The sequence below is a fragment of the Ursus americanus genome, chromosome X (assembly GCF_024610735.1).
Source record: "Ursus americanus isolate L20-20 chromosome X, mUrsAme1.1.p, whole genome shotgun sequence".
Taxonomy (NCBI): Eukaryota; Metazoa; Chordata; class Mammalia; order Carnivora; family Ursidae; genus Ursus; species Ursus americanus.
Genome location: NC_142164.1, coordinates 86609494 through 86629144, shown reverse-complemented (window position 1 = coordinate 86629144; position 19651 = coordinate 86609494). Strand labels below are relative to the sequence as shown.

Below are 19651 nucleotides of genomic sequence, written 5' to 3'. Positions count from 1 at the left end.
AAGGACAAATACCAAACATATATTTTATTGTACTGCAGAATTGCAAATAATAAGTGCTACTTGATTCTTCCCTGAAATAATTCAGTTTTATTCACGTTAAGCATTTGCTCTGTTATTTAAGCCCCTTCTGTAATTTTACTTTTCATGATCCTGCTGATTTTTATAAGTGTCTAACTTTCTTGGCTTTGTTCTTTCTCCTGTATCCCACAACTCCTTGCTTTAGCCTCAAAATGTATTTAGGACCAACCAATCACTTCTCATGCTTTGACCAGTCTGTCTGGTCAGAGCTACCTCGTCTTTCCCCTGAAGAAATTAAATATATTCCTAACTAGTCTCTCTGCTTGGACCCAAAACCCAGTCTAGTGTCCACAAAGAAACCAGAGGAATCCCATTAGAGGTAAGTTAGATAAAATTACTCCTCTATTCAAAACATTCAATGGCTTCTCATTCACCGAAAGTCAAATTTGAAACCTTTACCCTGACCTACAAGACTCACCCTGAAAGATCTGACCTCTCTCTTCCCCTTCTGCTAACTCTACTCCAGTCACACTGCTTTCCTTTGTACTTCTCTCACATAATTCGAATGGTTCTACCCCAGGATCTTTGCACTTGATATTCCTCCAACCTGGAATTCTCTTTCTACAGATGGCAGTTTCCAGATCTGAGGCAGGAAAGGGCTAAGTGAGCACAAGAACTTCTCACTGTACTAGAAAACTAGAAAACGCTCAAAGACAAATGGGATCATGTCAAAACCATGCAGGAGCTGGTTTGAAAGGGTTCCTGCTAGCCCAAAGTGGGACAGCTGAAGCATCAAAAAATTTAAATAACAGCAACTTATTTTAGCAAAACAAATAACTAAAAATACAAGAGCCTATAACAATACGAAGAAAGAGAAAGAAAGGTGCTTCTTTGAAAAGTATGCCCGCTAGGAAATGTGAAAGGAATGATAAAATTATAAAGGCACCATTTTGTAATCCCCAATGTAATATATAATTCAGGAAGGATCATCAGTGGATATGAAGACTATTAGATAAGTTATTAAGGAACAGAATATTTGCATGGTGCTAGTCAACATGTTAGCCCACAGATTATTTACAAATTGCAAAGGGGAAAAATGTACTTTCACAATGGAGAAACTGATAATCCCTTAACATAACCAAGTGCTCAAACCTAGCATCCACTAATAGCGGGACAACCTGGAATTACGAGCTTCCTGATATCACCCACATGAAGTACACAGCAGCCTCTAGATCACATGTTTTCTCTAGATCACAGACTGGGAGAGGACAAGTTAAATTACACCACGAAGAAACAATCAGACAAATGAAGCATATGGGACCTTCTAGAGGACAGCTGGCCTAGAATCATTGTTAGAGGAGGCCATCAAGTGAACATGACTGCAGGTTGAACTGTGACCTGGAGCTGGGCAATCAGAGGCTCCTCACTCCCTCCCCTGTCCTTGGAATATATGTTCTACCCTCTGTCCTCACACTAGGAGTTACTCAAGAACATAGCCTTGAGAGAGTAAGGTGTTATTGAGACTATCTCGAACGTGTATGTGACCGAATCCTGTTAAGGCCCCTATATAAATTTTTAAGATTCTGGCAGGTGGGTGTGGGGATCCACTCTTGTAGCCGCTCAAGGAAAGCCTCACATGTAAGTGCCCTTGCTTATGAAATCTGCCACCTACCGATCTGGAGTGGACTGCCTTTTTCTTTGCTTTCTCCCTGCCCTCTTGGTATGGGGACTAGTTTGCAACCCAACAATCTTCAATAACCGATGTCATAAAAATGAACACGGGAAGGAACATGAACAGTGAAACATAATGCATGAATTGTGACTGGACCCTGGTTTGAAAAAAAATTACCATAGAACACATTATAGAGATAGTTGCAACAATCTTAATTGGACTCGGTTATCAGATGGTATTATGAAATTACTGTTAATACTTGTGGGAGATTATTTATCAACACCAGTAATCAAAACTCCAAATTTTGAAATTAAGACACAACTTGTCCCCTATTTGGTTGGCAGTGATTAAAAAGAATTCTAAGAATTCTAAATACTAAAAAGGAAATTTTAGTTCTAAATTAAAACCAATTTTGGGGGTCTGGCAAAATGGAGTCTGCAAAGCAATGTGCAAATCCATGTGAATAATATTTGTCGCCTTAAACCATTTTTGGAAATTGATCTTCGGGACATAGTCATGGATATAAATACGGAAACAACCTTACGATAACCACTCTGTATTTATGGAATCAAACTTAATGTTCAATAATAGGGTATTGGCTACATAAGGAACTAGTGTGTAGCCACTACAAATGATAATAAAGGCTAATATTTATCGACAAGGATAGAATTTCATGATACATCAATGAAGTAAGACAATGAATTACAAAATAGTGCATAGTGTTTGAGCCCATTTTATAATATATTTATTTATAAGGATATGCTCAAGAACGGAATAATATAGCTGGGAAGCCTGGGTGGCTCAGTCGGTTAAGCATCCAATTCTTGATTTTGGCTCAGGTCATGATCTCAGGGTTGTGAGATGGAGCCCTGTGTCAGGCTCCACATCCAGTGGAGCTTAATATTCTCTCCCTCCCCCTCCCTCTGCCCTTCCTCCCCACCCTGCTTGCACTCTCTCTCTTAAAAAAGAAAAAAAGAATGGAATAATATAAAATCCAAGCAGCATGTATCTTTCAGTATCAGAGTCGCATTCAGCTTACCTGTATCTTTGAAATTTTGAGCATAACATATATTTTCACATAATGAAATTATCTAAGGTAATTTCTTTTTAAAAGCCATTATTTCAGGTTTTAAGCACATTAAAACATTAAATATTAGAGGAGAAAGTTCTTAAAATGGCCTAAATGTGTGTCTAGTAGTGAAGAAGAATTCAGGTTTACAGTTCTACTGGGTTATTTATTACAGTATATAAAAGATGACGTAACACTCTGGGCCTTTTTTTTCAGGATATGAGGCAACAAGCCTTGAATACCAGATCCCCCAGAATAAGTGGATATTTGAGATTCCAGTTGCATATGGTGTTGCTCGTTTTACCTGCTTTCACACTTGCAGGGGCTCAGAACAAGAGATGTGGGGCTAGACTCTCAGAGACCAGCTTGGTTGGGGAGTGATTTGAGTCAAAAACATAGATTAGAATCAGATTCTGGACTAACGCATATTTAAACTGATATCCTCTAAGTATTTAACATTTGTTTATTTTTTTTTTAAAGATTTTATTCATTCATTCGACAGAGAGAGAGACAGCCAGCGAGAGAGGGAACACAAGCAGGGGGAGTGAGAGAGGAAGAAACAGGCTCCCAGCGGAGGAGCCTCACGTGGGGCTCGATCCCAGAATGCCAGGATCACGCCCTGAGCCGAAGGCAGACGCTTAATGACTGAGCCACCCAGGCGCCCCTAACATTTATTTATTAGAAGTGAGGGACACGGGTTCCTGGGTGGCTCAGTCGGTTAAGCGTCTGACTCTTGGTTTCAACTCAGCTCATGATCTCATGGGTCATGGGATGGAGCCCCGTGTCAGGCTCTGCACTGAGCAGATTGAAGATTCTCTCTGTCTGCCCCTTCCCCCATGCACGCTCGCTTGCACGCACTCTCCCTAATAAATAAAAGAACTTTTTAAAAAAAGAAGTGAGGGACAAGCTGCTTTTCTATCAGTCCAATTTCATCCCCTTCTATAACAGATTCATTCAAGTCTACCTTGTCTTCAGCTGTGCTATTCTACACTGTTCTCACCGTAAATGGGTATCATGAGCCAATCACACTAAGGCTATAACAGGTGCATCCAGTAATTGGGGCCTTTGTAGTGGCTAACCCCTCCATCTGGTATGCTCTTTTCCCAGATAACTACATCTAAACTTTCTCACTGCTTTCAAGTCTATGCTCAAATGTCACCGCCTCATGATTTAATTTAAAATGTCTTGTTCAATACTTAAATGTTCTGTTTTTCTGACTTTTGTGTTGAAAAAAAAATCACTCCATTTTTCTTTTAGGTTGTGCTCTCTGTTTTTCCTTTGTGATTTGGTTTTGCAACTAGACATCTTTTTGGGAGGCATAATAAAGGGTTTAAAATTTAGGTAATAAAATAGGTAATTTGTCCCCAGGGAACAAAAAACTATCCCCACTGTTATTATATTTGCGAAATTTCGGCAGATTCTGTCCTACCATCACCATAGGACTCAACTGACCGGAACAACGAACACCTGTTTGCCTCAAAAATACTGGAAAAAAAAAAAAAAACCAAACAAACCCAAAGATGCACTGGCTCTGGCTATGATAAGTTGTATTTCTGCTTATATCACTTCTCTATTGCTGCAGAATGTAGGGGAGGAAAGGCTTTTACTCTACCCTCTTAAGTTCAGTACCTGAGGCCTGTGAATTACACTAACAAAAGACATTAACAAGAGGAAAAAAGTTAATTTACATGTGCAACGCTGCATACATGCAGGAGTACTCAGTGATAAGTAAATCAAAGGGGTGATTAGAATTGCGGCTTATATGCCATCTCAGTAGGTGATGGGAGGGGTAGGAAAGGCACTTAGGGAAAGGGAAAACGACTATTTGGAAAGATAAATGCATCCTTGGAAGACTAGGTGGGAGATAGATATAATAGTCTTGTGAGGATGTCTGTTTGCTGTTTGGGTGTGGTGCTGACTTCTTGTCTCTAGCTCCTGGGGAAGGAATTATGACAATCGAGTTCTTTTGAATTCTTTGCAGGGGGCTCTGCTTTTAGGTAGATAAGGAAAGCTCTGAGAAGGCTTCTTTCTGGATCTGTTGATTTTCAATCATCTTCAGCTCAAAAGAATCCTTAAACCAAAGCGGCATATTTTGGGGTGGCCTATTCTCAGCCCCTTCAATAACAAACCACCCCCAAATGTCACGATTTGAAATAACAACAAAACATTATTTCTCACCGTTTGGTGAATTTGCAGAAGAGTCCTTCCGTTGGTTTCACCTGAGCTCACTCGTCTAACTGTTGTTAGCTGGAGCATTGGCTGGACGACAAGGAGCCCCACTCACATGTCTGGCCGATGGGGCCCCTTAGTTCTTCTCCTCAAGTAGAGTAGATCAGCTTCCTTATGCCATAGTCTCATTGGGGCATTTTGAGAGAGTCACTAGGGAGGCCGCATGGTGTGACTGGCACAGTGTCACTTCCACTGCATCCTATTAATTAAAGCAAGTGACAGGGTCAGTCCAGATTCAAGAGAAGGGGGAAAAGACTCCATCTTTTCATGGGAGAAGTGGAAAATTTACCTTGCAAAAGAGCATCAGGGGACAGTTGTGACCATCTTTGACGAGGTATGTGACCACACCACTCCAAGACACTGTCCACTGTGGGGGATACTGGACCATTCTGGATCATTTTTTATTTTCAGTTTAGTGAATTAAATAAGAGTTTTTGAGGAAACCTGAGTTAAATGACATTTTCATTCTGATTTATTTCTGGTGTATCTTTGTACCCTTTCATAAGTGGTATCAACTAGACCAACACAGATTGGTGAAATGAAGGAATTTATGGAAAGGGGTATTATAGAACTTTTGGAAACTCTTGATGAGGTTTAGAAGCTCCCCAGTCAAGGATGATGCCCCAAATCATACTCTGGGGGTCACAACACTGGCCATGCGGCTGGATGCTGACACTAGAACTGCCTCAGTACAGAGGAAATGGGGGCCGCTGCTACTGTCACCATTCACTGTGAAGGAGTCACCCCACCCATCATTCAGCAAATGATGCCAAAGAGCTTCTCTGGGCCAGACATGGAGTGATCTAAGCCCCAGGTTAGAGCTGGGGCAAAAATAAAACCCCCAGGGGTGCCTGGGTGGCTCAGTTGCTTGAACATCCCAGTTTATGATCTCTGGGTCGTGAGATCAAGCCCCATATTGGGCTCCATGCTGGGGCTTGGAACCTGCTTAAGATTTTCTCTCTCTCCCTCTGCCCACCCCCCCTACACACTCTCTCTGTCTCAAATAAACAATAAAATCTTTAGAAAAAAAGTGGTAGGGATGGACAGTACACTGAGAGAATGACTTTTGTCCCAAGGGGTGAAGAAGTTCTCTGTGCAAATATATACAGGAAGAACATTCCAGAAGTAGAGAACAGCCTAAGATGTGCATGTACTTGAGACAGTTGAGGATCACAGAGGAGGCCAGGGTGGCTGGAGCAGAATGAGTGTGGGAGAGAAGTAGGAGGCACGGTCAGATTGATAACAGGGAGCAACAATCACAAAGGACCATTGATTTTAAACCACTGACTGGACTTTGGTTCTTACTCAAAGTGGGCAGCCATTGCCAGGTCATGGGACAGAGAAATGACATGATATGACTTACTTTTTCAACAGAGTATGTGCTTTCTTCAGTGTATTAGCTTATGATCAATCTGTACAATGATGATGTAAGAATCAAAATAAAACTATCGAGTTAATTAAAAATAATAGAGAAGAATATCTTTGTCCCTCGTGGGTGATTAGACAGAATAAACAAAACCCCCCAAAACACATACCATGAAGTAAAAAAAGTAATGAATCTGGTTACCTCGAAATTAGGTATTTCCTTTCAATAAGGCGCATCATCGCTGAAATTTCCAGATCGGTTACACGTAGAAAAAGATAGTGGCAATGTCTAAAACTAGGAGTGCTTCACAGTGTGCAAGGACCTCCTATAAAACAACCAGAAAATGACATAAACCTCAATTTTTTTAAATGGGCAAATGATATGAACAGACAATATAGAGAAACTTAAAGTCTTATAAATTAATAGAGATGTTCACAATCATAGGTCATAAGAGAAATGCATATTATAACCACCAGGAGATACTATATATGCCTGTTGACTAGCATCATTTAGAAAGTTAAATGATATCAAATACTGGAAGGGAGGTGGGAATATAGCAGCCCTCATGTACCACTGGTGGGAATGTGCACAGGGTCAGCACTATATTCAGTCAAATTACATATACACTTCACTCTATAACCCAGCAATTCTGTTCCAAGATATATATATTCAAAAAAAATTCTCGGGGAGCCTGGGTGGCTCAGTCGGTTAAGCAACCGCCTTCGACTCAGGTCATGATCCCAGGGTCCTAGGATCAAGCTCCCTGCTCAGGGCGGGGGGGGGGGGGGTCTACTTCTCCCTCTCCCGCTCCTCTGACTTGTGCTTTCTCTTTCACTGTCTCTCTCAAATAGATAAATAAAATCTTAAAAACAAATTGTCACTTGGTATACAAGTGAGCGTAGAAGAACATGGAGCTGTCTCTTCAGCTGAAAGCCTGAAATCCAAAATGTACAAGTACACCCATAGTTGAAGAGAAGAGGAGAGTGCTGGGGGCAAGCCCCGCCCAAGTGTCCTCTTGCCCCCCCCCCCTTCCCATGATGGATAATCATCAATGGGTTCCTTAGAAGCACAACCAGAAAACTATGACCAGCACAAGGGCTTTGAGAATCCTAAAGGAGGCACCAAAACATAAATAACTAGACGTGGCAAACTGGATGTTATAGGACTGTCACATGTAGGAAGGAAGGGGTAAGTGGATGTGAAAATAATAAGTGAGTCCTGAGAGCTGCACCTTCACAGTAGCTGGGAGACCTTGCTCGATCTACCAACCTAACCTCTGGCCAAGAAAGAAAAGCTCAGGCTTTGTCCTGCATCAGTGATTTGCTCAGCCCTCTTCTCCCTTCCTCCATGTCACAGCCTAGCCTGTGCTTGTCGAACAGTGCCATTTTCTCTTCTGTGATAGAATACTGCGACATGTAATTTCATTGTCTTCCTACCTCAAATGCTACAGGTCTACTGCTGAGGAGAGGCAAGAGGAGACAGGGAGGGGAAATGGGATCAAGCCCCGCCACTCTTCCAAAAATCACAGGGCTTTGCCTCAGGCAACACTGCCTGGCAGAGGGATCAGAACAGCTCATTTTTGCAGACAGTTTGTTTATTGCTGTGAGAGGCTTTCAAAAGGAAAGTGGACCTCGCCAGACTGTGTGAAAATCCAGTTCCCTGAGCCAACCATGGATTCCTTCACTGGAGTGAAGTGACCTGACATTATTGCTTATCACTGTCCCATGTCCTGGTCAGACATTCCGCCCCAATAGCCAGATGTTCTCACTGCTAGCTCTCTTTCCTCCTTTCTCCCTCCCTAGTGCTCCATCCCTACCTTCCTCCGTCTTTGTCCTTTTCCCTCGCGTCACAATGAGTCAAAATGGCTTCTCTCAGTACTCCTACAAGCAAAGACCTTAAGAACCACTATTAGTATTCGCTACAGAGCCTGTGGACTCCGACTCTAACTGCTCTCCACCTGGGCCCCAAGTAGGAGAGGCACCGGTGAGGGAACTTTTACTCCAGTTTGCAAGTTTGAATTACAGAAGTGGTCAAGAGAGTGGGAAATCCTTCCATCTCTCAGGATCTCTTGTGTGTTCGTTTGCCTGGCTTTGTTAAGAATGGAAATGCCTTTAGTATTTCCCCATTCAGTAAGATACTGGTTTTAGAACTAAGGTATACGTACCTTAGTTAAGAGAGTAACTAATATTCTTCAGCTCTTATTTTATTGAGAGGTTTTAGCATAAATGGTTGTTAGATTCTGTCAGTGGCTTGTGTGGGGTTGTTTTTGTCAATATATTAATCTGGTGTATAACACTAACTGGCTTCTTAATAGTGACCCGCATTCCTGGAATAAATCCCACGCAGTCATGGTATATTACTTTCTTACTGTAATCTTGTGTTTGGTTTGCCAGGATTTTATCTGTTTGTAGCTTGTTGTTGTTGTTGTTGTTGTTCGGTTTACATTCCTGAGTGATATTGGCACGTAATTTTCTTTCTTGTAATGTCTTTACCGGGTTTTGCATTATGAATGGAATTAGGATGTTTTCTGTTATTCGCAAGGCTCTGGAACAATATAGAGAGCTCTGAAAAAGTATCTTCTCTAAGGGTTTGATAAAATCTCCCTGGGAAAACATCTAGGCTTTGCTCTTTTTTGTGGAGTAGTTCCTTAATGATTTTCTCTATTTCCTTAATGGAAATTGGTCTTTCTAACTCTAATGGAGTAAACTCTGGTAATGCATATTTCCCTAAAAACTATCCATTTGATCTAGATTTTCAAATTCAAATTCTATAGAGGTCTCTGAAGTAGTCTCATGATTTAAAAAAAAATTTGTTAGCTTCTGCTTCAATGGTTAGTCACTACTTGTCATTTCTTATTTTATGTATCTGTGCCTTATCTTTTTTTGTTTTTGAATAAGTTAGCTAGTGATGTGTCTGTTTTGTTATTTTCCTTTAGACAATGGGATTTTGTTTTATTAATGAGGTCTATTGCTTTCTATTCTCAATCTCTGCTTTTAAGCTCATGTTTCCTGTTCTCAACCTCTGCTTTCATATTTATAGTTTCTTGTGCTTTCTTTCGGTTTACTTTATTCTTTCCCTAGTTGTTTTAAAACCTATGAATTTTCTTGCAATCGCCGCTTTAAATATATCCCATAGATTCTAATACGTACTGTTTTCATTATCTTTTTTTCTTAAAGATTCTGTAATTTCATTCTGTGCTTCCCCTTTACCCAGGAGTTGTTTAATAGAAGGCTTTTTCATTTCCAGGCGGAAGAACCAATTTGTTTTGTTTATTTGCTTGTATGTTTTGTTAGTAATTTCCAGGTTTTTCTAAAGATTTTTTTATTTATTTGAGAGAGAGAGGCAGAGAGAGAGAGAGAGAGAGAGCACAAGTAGGGGGAGGGGCAGAGGGAGAGGGAGAAGCGGGCTCCCCACTAAGTAGGGAGCCCAACCCAGGGCTTAATCCCAGGACCCCAGGATCATGATTTAAGCCAAAAGCAGACATTTATCCAACCGAACCACCCAGGCACCCAGTAATTCCCAGTTTTATTATACTGTGATCAGAAATGTTATTTATCATATTTCTACAAAATGGAAATTACTGATGCCTTCCTTGTGACCTAATGTATGATCAAATTTCGTCAATGTCTCATGGATACTTGAGCAGAATGTACATGTAGATGTGCAGTTCTGGGGGAGCCTGGCTGACTCAGCTGGTAAAGCCTGCGACTCCCGATCTCCAGGTGTGTGAACCTCATGTTGTGTGTACAGATTACTTAAAAATAATTATCTTAAAAAAAAAAAAGATGTGCAGTTCTATATACATTCATAATATCTACCTTATTATGTTGTTCAAGGATTCTATCTCCTTAGATATTTTTTGTTCATGTGATCTGTCTTGCACTGAGTATTATAGCAATGTCTTTTATTATTATGTGTGTCTACATATGTTTTCTTGCATATAGGATGGGTTTTGTTTTCTGAATGTGGTTGCTATGTAATTTAGTGCATAAATGTTCATTTCCTTGTATCTTCATTTTGTATGACAGGTTTTAGCACAAAAAAATGTCCTTAGTCACATCTGATGTTTTGGGGCTTGAATTAAACTTTGTCTGATATCAGAATCTCTATATCTGCTCTCTTTTTGTTTCCATTTGCTTAGCATAATTTATTTCTTCAGTTTTTGGCTTTCTGAATCACATAGTTATAGGTATGTCTCACATCCATGGCATATACCTGGGTTGTGTTTCATGAGAAAATTAAAAAATATTTTTCTTCTAATAAATGAGTGTTAAGTATCTGTTGATAAACAAACAAATAAGCAGCTTAAAGCAACAATCACTTATCATAGTTTCCGTAAGTCAGGAATCAGAGTTCCTTAGCTGGGATCCTGTGTCTCATGGTCCCTCACAAGGCTGCATTCAAGTTGCTGGCCAGGACTATGGTCACCTCAAGTTTCCACTGGGGGAGAATTCATTTCCAAGTTCTTGTAACTGTTTTCAGGCCCTAGGACCTTGCTGGTTGTTGGTTAGAGGTTCCAGTTCCTTACCATGTGTTCCTCTTTATAGGGTAGCTCACGACATGGCAGCTATCTTTTCTCAGAACAAGTGATAGTGAGGGATACAGAAGGCAAAATCTTTTTATAACCTAATCTTGGAAGTGACATTCCTTTACTTTTGCTATATTCATTAGAAGCTGGTTATAAGGGGCGCCTGGGTGGCTCACCCATTAAGTGTCTGCCTTCAGCTCAGGTCATGATCCCAGGGTCCTGGGATCGAGCCCCACATCAGGCTCCCTGCTCGGCGGGAAGCCTGCTTCTCCCTCTCACGCTCCTCTTGCTTGTGTTCCCTCTCTCGCTGTCTCTTTCTGTCAAATAAATAAATAAAATATTAAAAAAAAAAGCTGGTTATAAGTTTAGATTATAAGTTTAGTATCTGGCGGAAACAGGGATCTTTGGGAACATCGTAGAGACTGCCTACCACTGTCTGCCCTCTTGCCCTCAATGATTTGTTTCCTTTTCTTTTTTTTTTTTAAAGATTTTATTTATTTATTTGACAGAGAGAGAGACAGCCAGCAAGAGAGGGAACACAAGCAGGGGAAGTGGGAGAGGAAGAAGCAGGCTCCCAACGGAGGAGCCTGATGTGGGGCTCCATCCCAGGACTCTGGGATCACACCCTGAGCCAAAGGCAGATGCTTAACAACTGACTCACCCATGCGCCCCTCATTTCCTTTTCATATGCAAAATACACTCACCCCCTCTCAAGGTCCTCAAAATTTATAAACCCTTACAGTATCAGCTCAAAGTTGAGTAGCTCATCATCTAAATCCAGTGCAGGTGCAGCAACTTGGGTGTAGTTCCTCGTTCTACAGATCTGTAAATCTAAAGAGACACATGCCTTCCTCACAACACACCCAGCAGATAACTGTGGGACAGGCATAGGATAAACACTTCTCATATTCCTATTTAAAAGGGGCAAGGGGATTGGAAACATAAAGGAGTCACTGGTCCATAGAAATCCTGGAATCCAGCCAACAAGTGTTGGATGTTCCTCGATTAGGCTTGGGCTCTTGACGCTATCTGCCAGCTTTTGGGTTCACCCTCTGAGTCAGCATTCACAGCTGAGTGATTTTCTCAGCCTGCTAGCTTCCAGTAGAATTTTAGGAATCCAAGAGCCTCTTTTCATTTTGTTTTCTCTCTGTCCCTTATACTCCAAACTGGCAGTGTTTTTGCTGATATAGTTTTCTCATTAACTCTATGGATCTTCTGTAAATTTCAATGGGATTCACTCCATTAGAGAAAAGCCACACATGCAAACCTGTTTGAGATAAATCCTTCTCTCCCTTGTGCTACTGCAGAGTGGGCTGTGGGACAACACCCTTAAGGTTTTGATTTAAACGATCTGTGAGGATTACCCTTAATCTCTTTAAAGGGTCTTGTGTATGACTGAAATAACTCTAAGGATCTAAATGGAGCTGCTGATATTTCTTAAGTATTAACAAGGGATTTTACAGCCATGCCCTTGGCTTCATTTTTAGACAATGTTTTCCTAGAAGTGCCCTGGATTTGATCTTTGCTCCAATGCCATTTCTTAACTTTAGCATTATTTGCCATTGGAGGGGCCGAGGATTTTCAAAACCATAAATCCTGGCTCCTTTTTAAAAGCAGTCTTTCTCTCAATTTATTTCTCTGCTCTCACATTTTATTATAAACAGCAAGAAGCAACCAGGTGGCACCTTCAACATTTTGCTTAGAAACAGCCTTAGGTAGATGACCCAGTTCATTAGGCACATTTTCTACTTTCCATGGAACTGCAGAGAACAGATACATTCTGTCACTACCTCACAAGAATCTCCTATTTTCAAGTTGCCAATAACATTTTCCTTACCTTCTCTTGAGCCCTCACTAGCATCTTCCTCAATGTCCAAAATTTTAGTATGTGTTCAAGGCATTTTAAACATTCATTAGTACTCTCCTCAAAACTTACTGCCCAGTTTCAATGCCATATGCATATTTATTATTTGTTATGGCAGTACCAGACATCCACGTACAAAAATCTGTACTCACTATCTACTGCTATGTAGCAAATTACCCTAAAACTTAGTGGCTTAAAACCACAAACTTTTTTTTTTTTTTTTAATCTGACAGTCTCTGTGGCATGTAAATCCTGGTATGGACAAGCCAGGTGCCTCTGGTTCAAAATCTCTCACAGGCTCTAATCGGCTTGTGGATGGATTTAACTCACTGTGGTTGGTAGCCTCTGACAATATGAAATTATTCTCACTTTTTCTGTCATTCATTTTTCCTACTTTCTCTATGATCAATTTTACTTCTTTCTTTATCTCCTTATCATTATCTTGGTTGTTTGCTTGTCTTTCTTCATTGCCCCTTATTAAATTTCATTTGAATCTATTCGTCCTTGGGTACCTTACAACTGATTATTTCTGGGATAATTTTGTCTATTCTTTAATTCTTTCACGAATTAAGTCAACTATCTCTTCTTATCTCCCTGGTTTTTCTTTTTCTTTTCTTCTTTTTTTTTTTTTTTTGACTGTTTTCTTTCTTAGTTTTTTAAAAAGATTTATTCATTTATTTTAGGGAGAGGGAGAGCAAGTCGGGGGAGAGACAGAAGGAGAAGGGGAGGGAGAGAATCTCAAGCAGACTCCCTGCAGATCGTGGAGCCTAACATGGGACTTGATCTCACACCTGAGCCAAAACCAAGAGTTAGACACTTAACCGACTGAGCCACCCAGGAGCCTCTCCTTTCTTAGTTTTTTAATTTCTTACAAGGTGGTTTTTCATATTCTCAAATATATGTTTGATTATATTTAATTCTTACCATTTTCTTCTGCTATATGGCTATTTTTCCTATGGAAACTTAACCACATGTGGGTGAAATTTTGTTTTCTGATTTTTTAGAACAGCTCTAGGTGGATTTGCTGATTTTCCTTTTGCTCATTTTTGGGGTACTGGAGTATTTCAGATTCCCAGTTTAGTGACGTCTTTTCTCTCACCATAACAAAGTCCAGACACTTTAAGTAGATCTGTTTGATTGTGTGGATAGGGGTTGGAAAGGCTGCATGTCCTCTGGTTTTATATTTCTCTTCTGTCCTGTAGGGCCCTGCATTTCCCCCTTTAGCTCTTTTCCTTTTCACGACCTAATTGCCAAGGGGAGTTTCTCTTTTCTTTATTGCTTTTCTTTTCTCTCCTAGAAGCTATGTGTTTCAAAGAGATTGCCCCCTTCGACCATATGGACTTCTGGATTGCTTCCCTTGTAATCCATGCTCTGATGTATTCGGATGCTTTCTTAGAATATTCAGACTGAGGTAGACTTAATCTTCCCGACGCTGATGTTGGATCAGTTCTGTGCCCCTTCCCTTGCCTTCTCCCTCTGTCTTTCCCACAGGTTTTCTCCTTTGGCCTTGTGGCGGGCACATGGGAGGTGGCAGCATGGAAAATTGCACTAGGATCTGGAACTTTTTTTTTTTTTAATCTACACTTACTTTGAAGCTTTGGCATTCATGTCTCCAAGTCATGCTGAAAGCTTGGTTTTTGTGTAAGTTTGCATTTCCCAACTTGTTTGGGGGAGATATAGTGGGAGACTGATGGCTTTGTGGCAACCACTGCCTTCAGCTACCTAGAAGTTCTCTTAGCTTTTTTTAACACTTCTAATTACTTTTTTGAAGTTTGTCTTCTTTGTTAAATTGGAAGCTTTGAGCAGGCAGGGACCATGTCTATCTTGTTCTTTTCTCTCCCCTGTGCCTAGTATGGGTATAATTACTGTAGAGTCTAAAGAACACTGGACTTCAATCTAAAGTAATGAATACTACATTCAGAAGATTTGTGTGTGGAGACCTAGCCTATTTCGGCCTTCAATTTTTTTTTTTAAAGATTTTATTTATTTATTTATTTATTTGACAGAGAGAGAGACAGCCAGCAAGAGAGGGAACACAAGTAGGGGGAGTGGGAGAGGAAGCAGCAGGCTCCTAGTAGGGCAGGGATCACGCCCTGAGCCGAAAGCAGACGCTTAACGAGGCGCCCCTCGATTTTTCATCTATAACCAAGGATTTCACAGTGTCATTGTGGAGCAAGATCAAGTATGAAAGTACCTGGCAATAGTTATTGTCTTGCCCATGCTTAGCTAACACTTACCTAATGCATGTGCACACATACACACACACACACACACACACACACACACACAACTCTGCATTAATAAGCTACACAACTTTTTTATCTCATAAAATCCTAAGCATTTGGTAATTACACTAAACCTTTTTCTGTGTCATTTTTTCTAGCTAATCTATCGACATCCTTTCGTACAAATAGAAGTGACTCATGTCTCATTTCCTAAGATCTTGCTTTAGAAAACTTGTATCTTCTTTCTTTCATAAAAAAATGCAGAATACAAATTAAAATATTAGTGCATATTTTATTTTTCATATAGGTAGATAGCCTATGTTCATAGTTTTTCTTTTTTCTTTTTTTTTTTTTAAAGATTTTATTTATTTATTCGACAGAGATAGAGACAGACAGCGAGAGAGGGAACACAAGCAGGGGGAGTGGGAGAGGAAGAAGCAGGCTCATAGCAGAGGAGCCTGATGTGGGGCTCGATCCCGTAACGCCAGGATCACGCCCTGAGCTGAAGGCAGACGCTTAACTGCTGTGCCACCCAGGCGCCCCCATAGTTTTTCTTAATGCCAAAAAAGCTAGGACCCTGGAAACCGACTTTTATCTTGAACATTAGAAATGATAGTCCTATTACTAATAGTAATAATAACAATCACTAATACATATTGAGTTTATTATATGGCCATCACCATTTTAAATACTTTAAACCTATCAACATACTTAAACTTTACAGTAATGTTATGAGGTAGGTATTATTATTATCCTCATGATATAAATAAGCAAAGTAAGTTAAGTAACTTGCTGAAGGTCACCCAGCTGGTAAATAGTGTAACCAGTGTTTGAACCCAATGAAAAAATGCCATGAGTTAATTAAGCAAATGGTAAAATACAACTTATTTAGGTGAACTCTTCTTTGACTCCTACTCAAGCTAAAAATTTCTAATAAAAAGTAAATCTCAAGCAGATAAGATTGTTTTAAAATACTCACAAGAGAGGCCTGAAATCTTCATTTCCCAGGAAAAGGGAGGGTTCTAAATTGTACAGACTTAATGCTCAAAGGCAGAAGACTGGAGGTGAGAGGAATAGGGCAGACCTGAGCGCAGGCTGGGGGGACTCTAACCTTAGATAATAGTTGAATTTTCATATCCATCCATCCTCAAGGGAGAGCTCAGCCTCTGTGATGTCTGAAATGCACAGCTTCGAGGCAGTCAATTAAGATGCTCTTATTTTTCACAGCAGTTCTCTTTGGGATTCTTTGACTTGGAAAACAAATGAAGCAAAATGAAGTTAATGACTCTTTCAAGTCCTTCCATCAAAGACTTCCCAGTTATATCCATTGTATCAGTGAAAAATGCCCCAGTAGGAAAATCAGTTACTCTGGGACACAGGGATGGAGGAAGGGAGGAAGAAGATACTCAGGCTCAGTGAAATCCTAAAGATGGTACCAAGGTGCTGGCTGCAACCACAGAAAATGAAAGGACTGGCATTAGGAGGTGACAGAGCCATTTAAATTCCAACCTCCATCTCACACTTCCCTCTCTAGAAGCCTGATGTGATCAGAGCACGCACAGCAGCAACCTCAACATTCATAACAGGAAATTGATGTTCCATCCTTACTATTGTCTTTAGAGACATAACTGGGAGAGAGTGTTGGGTACCCGTTAGAACCCCAGGCATACCTGACTGTTGTGTTATTGGGAGCAATTAGCAATTCAATCCTTGGCAGATTCCTCTGTTCTTACCCAAGAAGTTCATCTTATGATTTACTCAAAAATCATCATTTAGGTCCAAAATCCCAGACTGAGCTGAGAACATGGTTACCAAGAAAAAAAACCCTCCCCAATGTTCATAGCAGCATTGTCCACAATAGCCAAAATGTGGAAGGAGCCGAGATGTCCTTCAACAGATGACTGGATAAAGAAGATGTGGTCCATATATACAATGGACTATTACTCAGCCATCAGAAAGGATGAATACCCACCATTTTCATTGACATGGATGTAACTAGAGGGGATTATGCTAAGTGAAATAAGTCAAGTAGAAAAAGACAAGTATCATATGGTTTCCTCATTTGTGGAACGTAAGGAATAGCAGAGAGATCGTTAGGAGAAGGAAGGGAAAAATGAAGGGGGGGTAAACAGGGGGAATGAACCATGAGAGACTATGGACTCCAGGAAACAAACTGAGGGTTTTAGAGAGGAAGAGGGGGTGGGGGGATGGGTTAGCCTGCTGATGGGTATTAAGGAGGGCACGTATTGCATGGAGCACTGGGTGTTAAACGCAAACAATGACTCATGAAACACTACAACAAAAAGGGTGACTAACATATCATAGTTTAAAAAAAAAGGAAAAAAAAATAAATGATCCTTAGAAATTAAAAGAGAAAAAATAAACCTAAAGCAGATGAGATTACTTAAAAATACACACAAGAGGCTTGAAATCCTCGATTCCCTGGAAAAAGTAGGATATGTACTGCCTTGGTCAACTATATACTAATCAAGACATGTAAAATATATCCTTTGATCTCAGCTAAAATTACTGTCCTTACTGTGAAATTTGTTGGGTATACTAGAATCATCTCAGCCATTGAAAAATCATACAGACATGTTAGGAAGTTAATATGAATATCATCAAAATCTTACAAAAATGAAGAGAACATCAAACACGCAGTTTTTGTATTAAGACAGGAACTTGGAAAATGGATGTCTTTTCCTAGGTATGCTGAGCACATTTCAGAGGTGGTCGGGGAGAACAGGGAGGGAAAGGGTTTGTAGAGATTATTCCAGATAAAGTGAACAGAGAAGAAGACATGCCCATCTTTTGACATGTCTTAGAATGGTGAACGGGAAAACAGGTTTTCTTCCCTTTTCTCGTTTCTACCCCATAACCTTAATTGAATTCTGTAATTTTGGAATTAAAACCTTTCATTAACGACAGATCAGGCACATCTGACTTCCTATGCATACTTAGAACTACCTGTAAATAACAGATCTTCATGACGGCAACTGCAAGCCAGTTAAAGACTTCCTTCTCCCACTTTATCATCAAAGGCATGGTGATTTGTTAAGTCTCCAATGGTCATCAGATTCACGAAGGTTCTGCTAACCCAGCATTCCCTCCAGGTGCCCCGAATCTGGAAAAGACAAGAAGGAAGAAAAGGTTTGAATGGCTCGTAAGATACATCTTTCATCTGGTAAACAAGATTCACTGGACTTAGGGAGTTAAAATCCCCCCCGCAAACGAACAAGAATGAGATCGGAAAACAGCGGTCATTTCACAGATTCCGTACTGTAGTCATGTTTGGGATGGTTCTTTTTCAGGAGTCCTGGGACAGCTGGATAGCTGACTTATAACATCTGTGCTTTTGTCTTGATTTTTAGGGAATATTTGTTTACAGCCAAACTCAAAAGAACAGACTCCAGAACAGACACAAGACCCATTTCTGTGCAACATCTCTGAGTGGACAACTTCAATCCCCCTGTCAGAAAATAAGCACTCACCAAGGGACGGATGTTGCAGAAAAGAAGAGATGAGAAACTCAATCCACACTCAAGAGTTCAGGGAAGGTCACTCCAGGAAGATGATGAGGGGAAATGAAGCCATGTATTTGGGAACCAAATTAATACGTGAATCCGGAAAGAATGCAGGCTGACCACGAGATGAATGCATATCCTTCTTCCAACCAACTAATAGTTTATCACTCCTCTCGAGGAAGGACGGCCTCTCTGAGTGCTGACTCCAAGGAAGCCTGTTCCCAGGTGGGTTGTCCCTGACAGGTATAAATGTTACCTTTTATCACCTATTGTCCACTGATGACAAAAGGAAACTAATTAAGCATAATTTCCAGGCTTTCAGAGTTAAGGTCCCCTCCGTGGCCTGAGAATTACTTGCAAGGTTTGGAATGGGGCCAACTGTGTGCTGGATCTGGGCAATGATCCTGCACTCATATAAATTCTAAAGTTAATGGCGAAATAATAGAATCACAATTTGTGGGAAGCATATTTTTCTGTCCTGAGGAATGAAGTCCCTGCAGATGTGTAGTGAATGTATCAATGTTTACCGCTCTTGTAAATTCTCCTAGAGCCTCCTCCTAAATCCACAAAGTCCCCCAAAGCATCTTAAGTTGGTGGCATTTTCTAGTATTCTTAACGGTGGTCTTTTCATGGCTTATTTACTAAAAGCCTCATTGTACATTTGTGAAGAAATTTCTTGGCATGGTGTTGCAGTGATATCATTAGTTTCTCTGTACCAATAAATGTTCCCAAGATGGCTTCACGGCAACGATATGCAAATATCCCCACTGTCCATTTCCCTGAATGGCAAAACCGGCTTTGTTTATTTTTATTTACAGCATTTCTAGTCTTATCATTCCGGAGTAGTCTTCCAGCTAAACAACTAGTATTGGACAATCACTTATTTACTCTCATCTGCTTACCGTATAAAGCATACATTGTTGTTTTGTGGCTTGCACTGGGGGTGGGGGGGTCTCTACTCTTGATCCCATTATGTGCCCAGGAACAGTATGTGACACTTGGATGATGCCCAGTTCAAATTTACTAGAGGAAATTCGTGAATAGATTAATCTCATAGATACAGCGCTCGTCTTATTGCTTGGATCTCAGGCTTGTGTCTACATGCAGCCGAAGGACAATTTCAACAAGGGTTCCAGTGAATACCTTTGGGAAACTT

General features: G+C 40.5%; 1 long non-coding RNA gene across 1 annotated transcript in view; it reads right to left on the bottom strand.

The window, feature by feature from the left end:
- Positions 1–19651, bottom strand: part of LOC148106976 (uncharacterized) — a 511020-nt gene that overhangs the window by 144196 nt on the left and 347173 nt on the right. Inside the window, exons 6-9 of the long non-coding RNA XR_015723363.1 lie at positions 17939–18095; positions 16083–16221; positions 6556–6679; positions 4938–5187 (exon numbers count right to left, since the gene is read on the bottom strand). This is a non-coding gene — a long non-coding RNA (uncharacterized LOC148106976). The remainder of the gene's footprint in view (positions 1–4937; positions 5188–6555; positions 6680–16082; positions 16222–17938; positions 18096–19651) is intronic.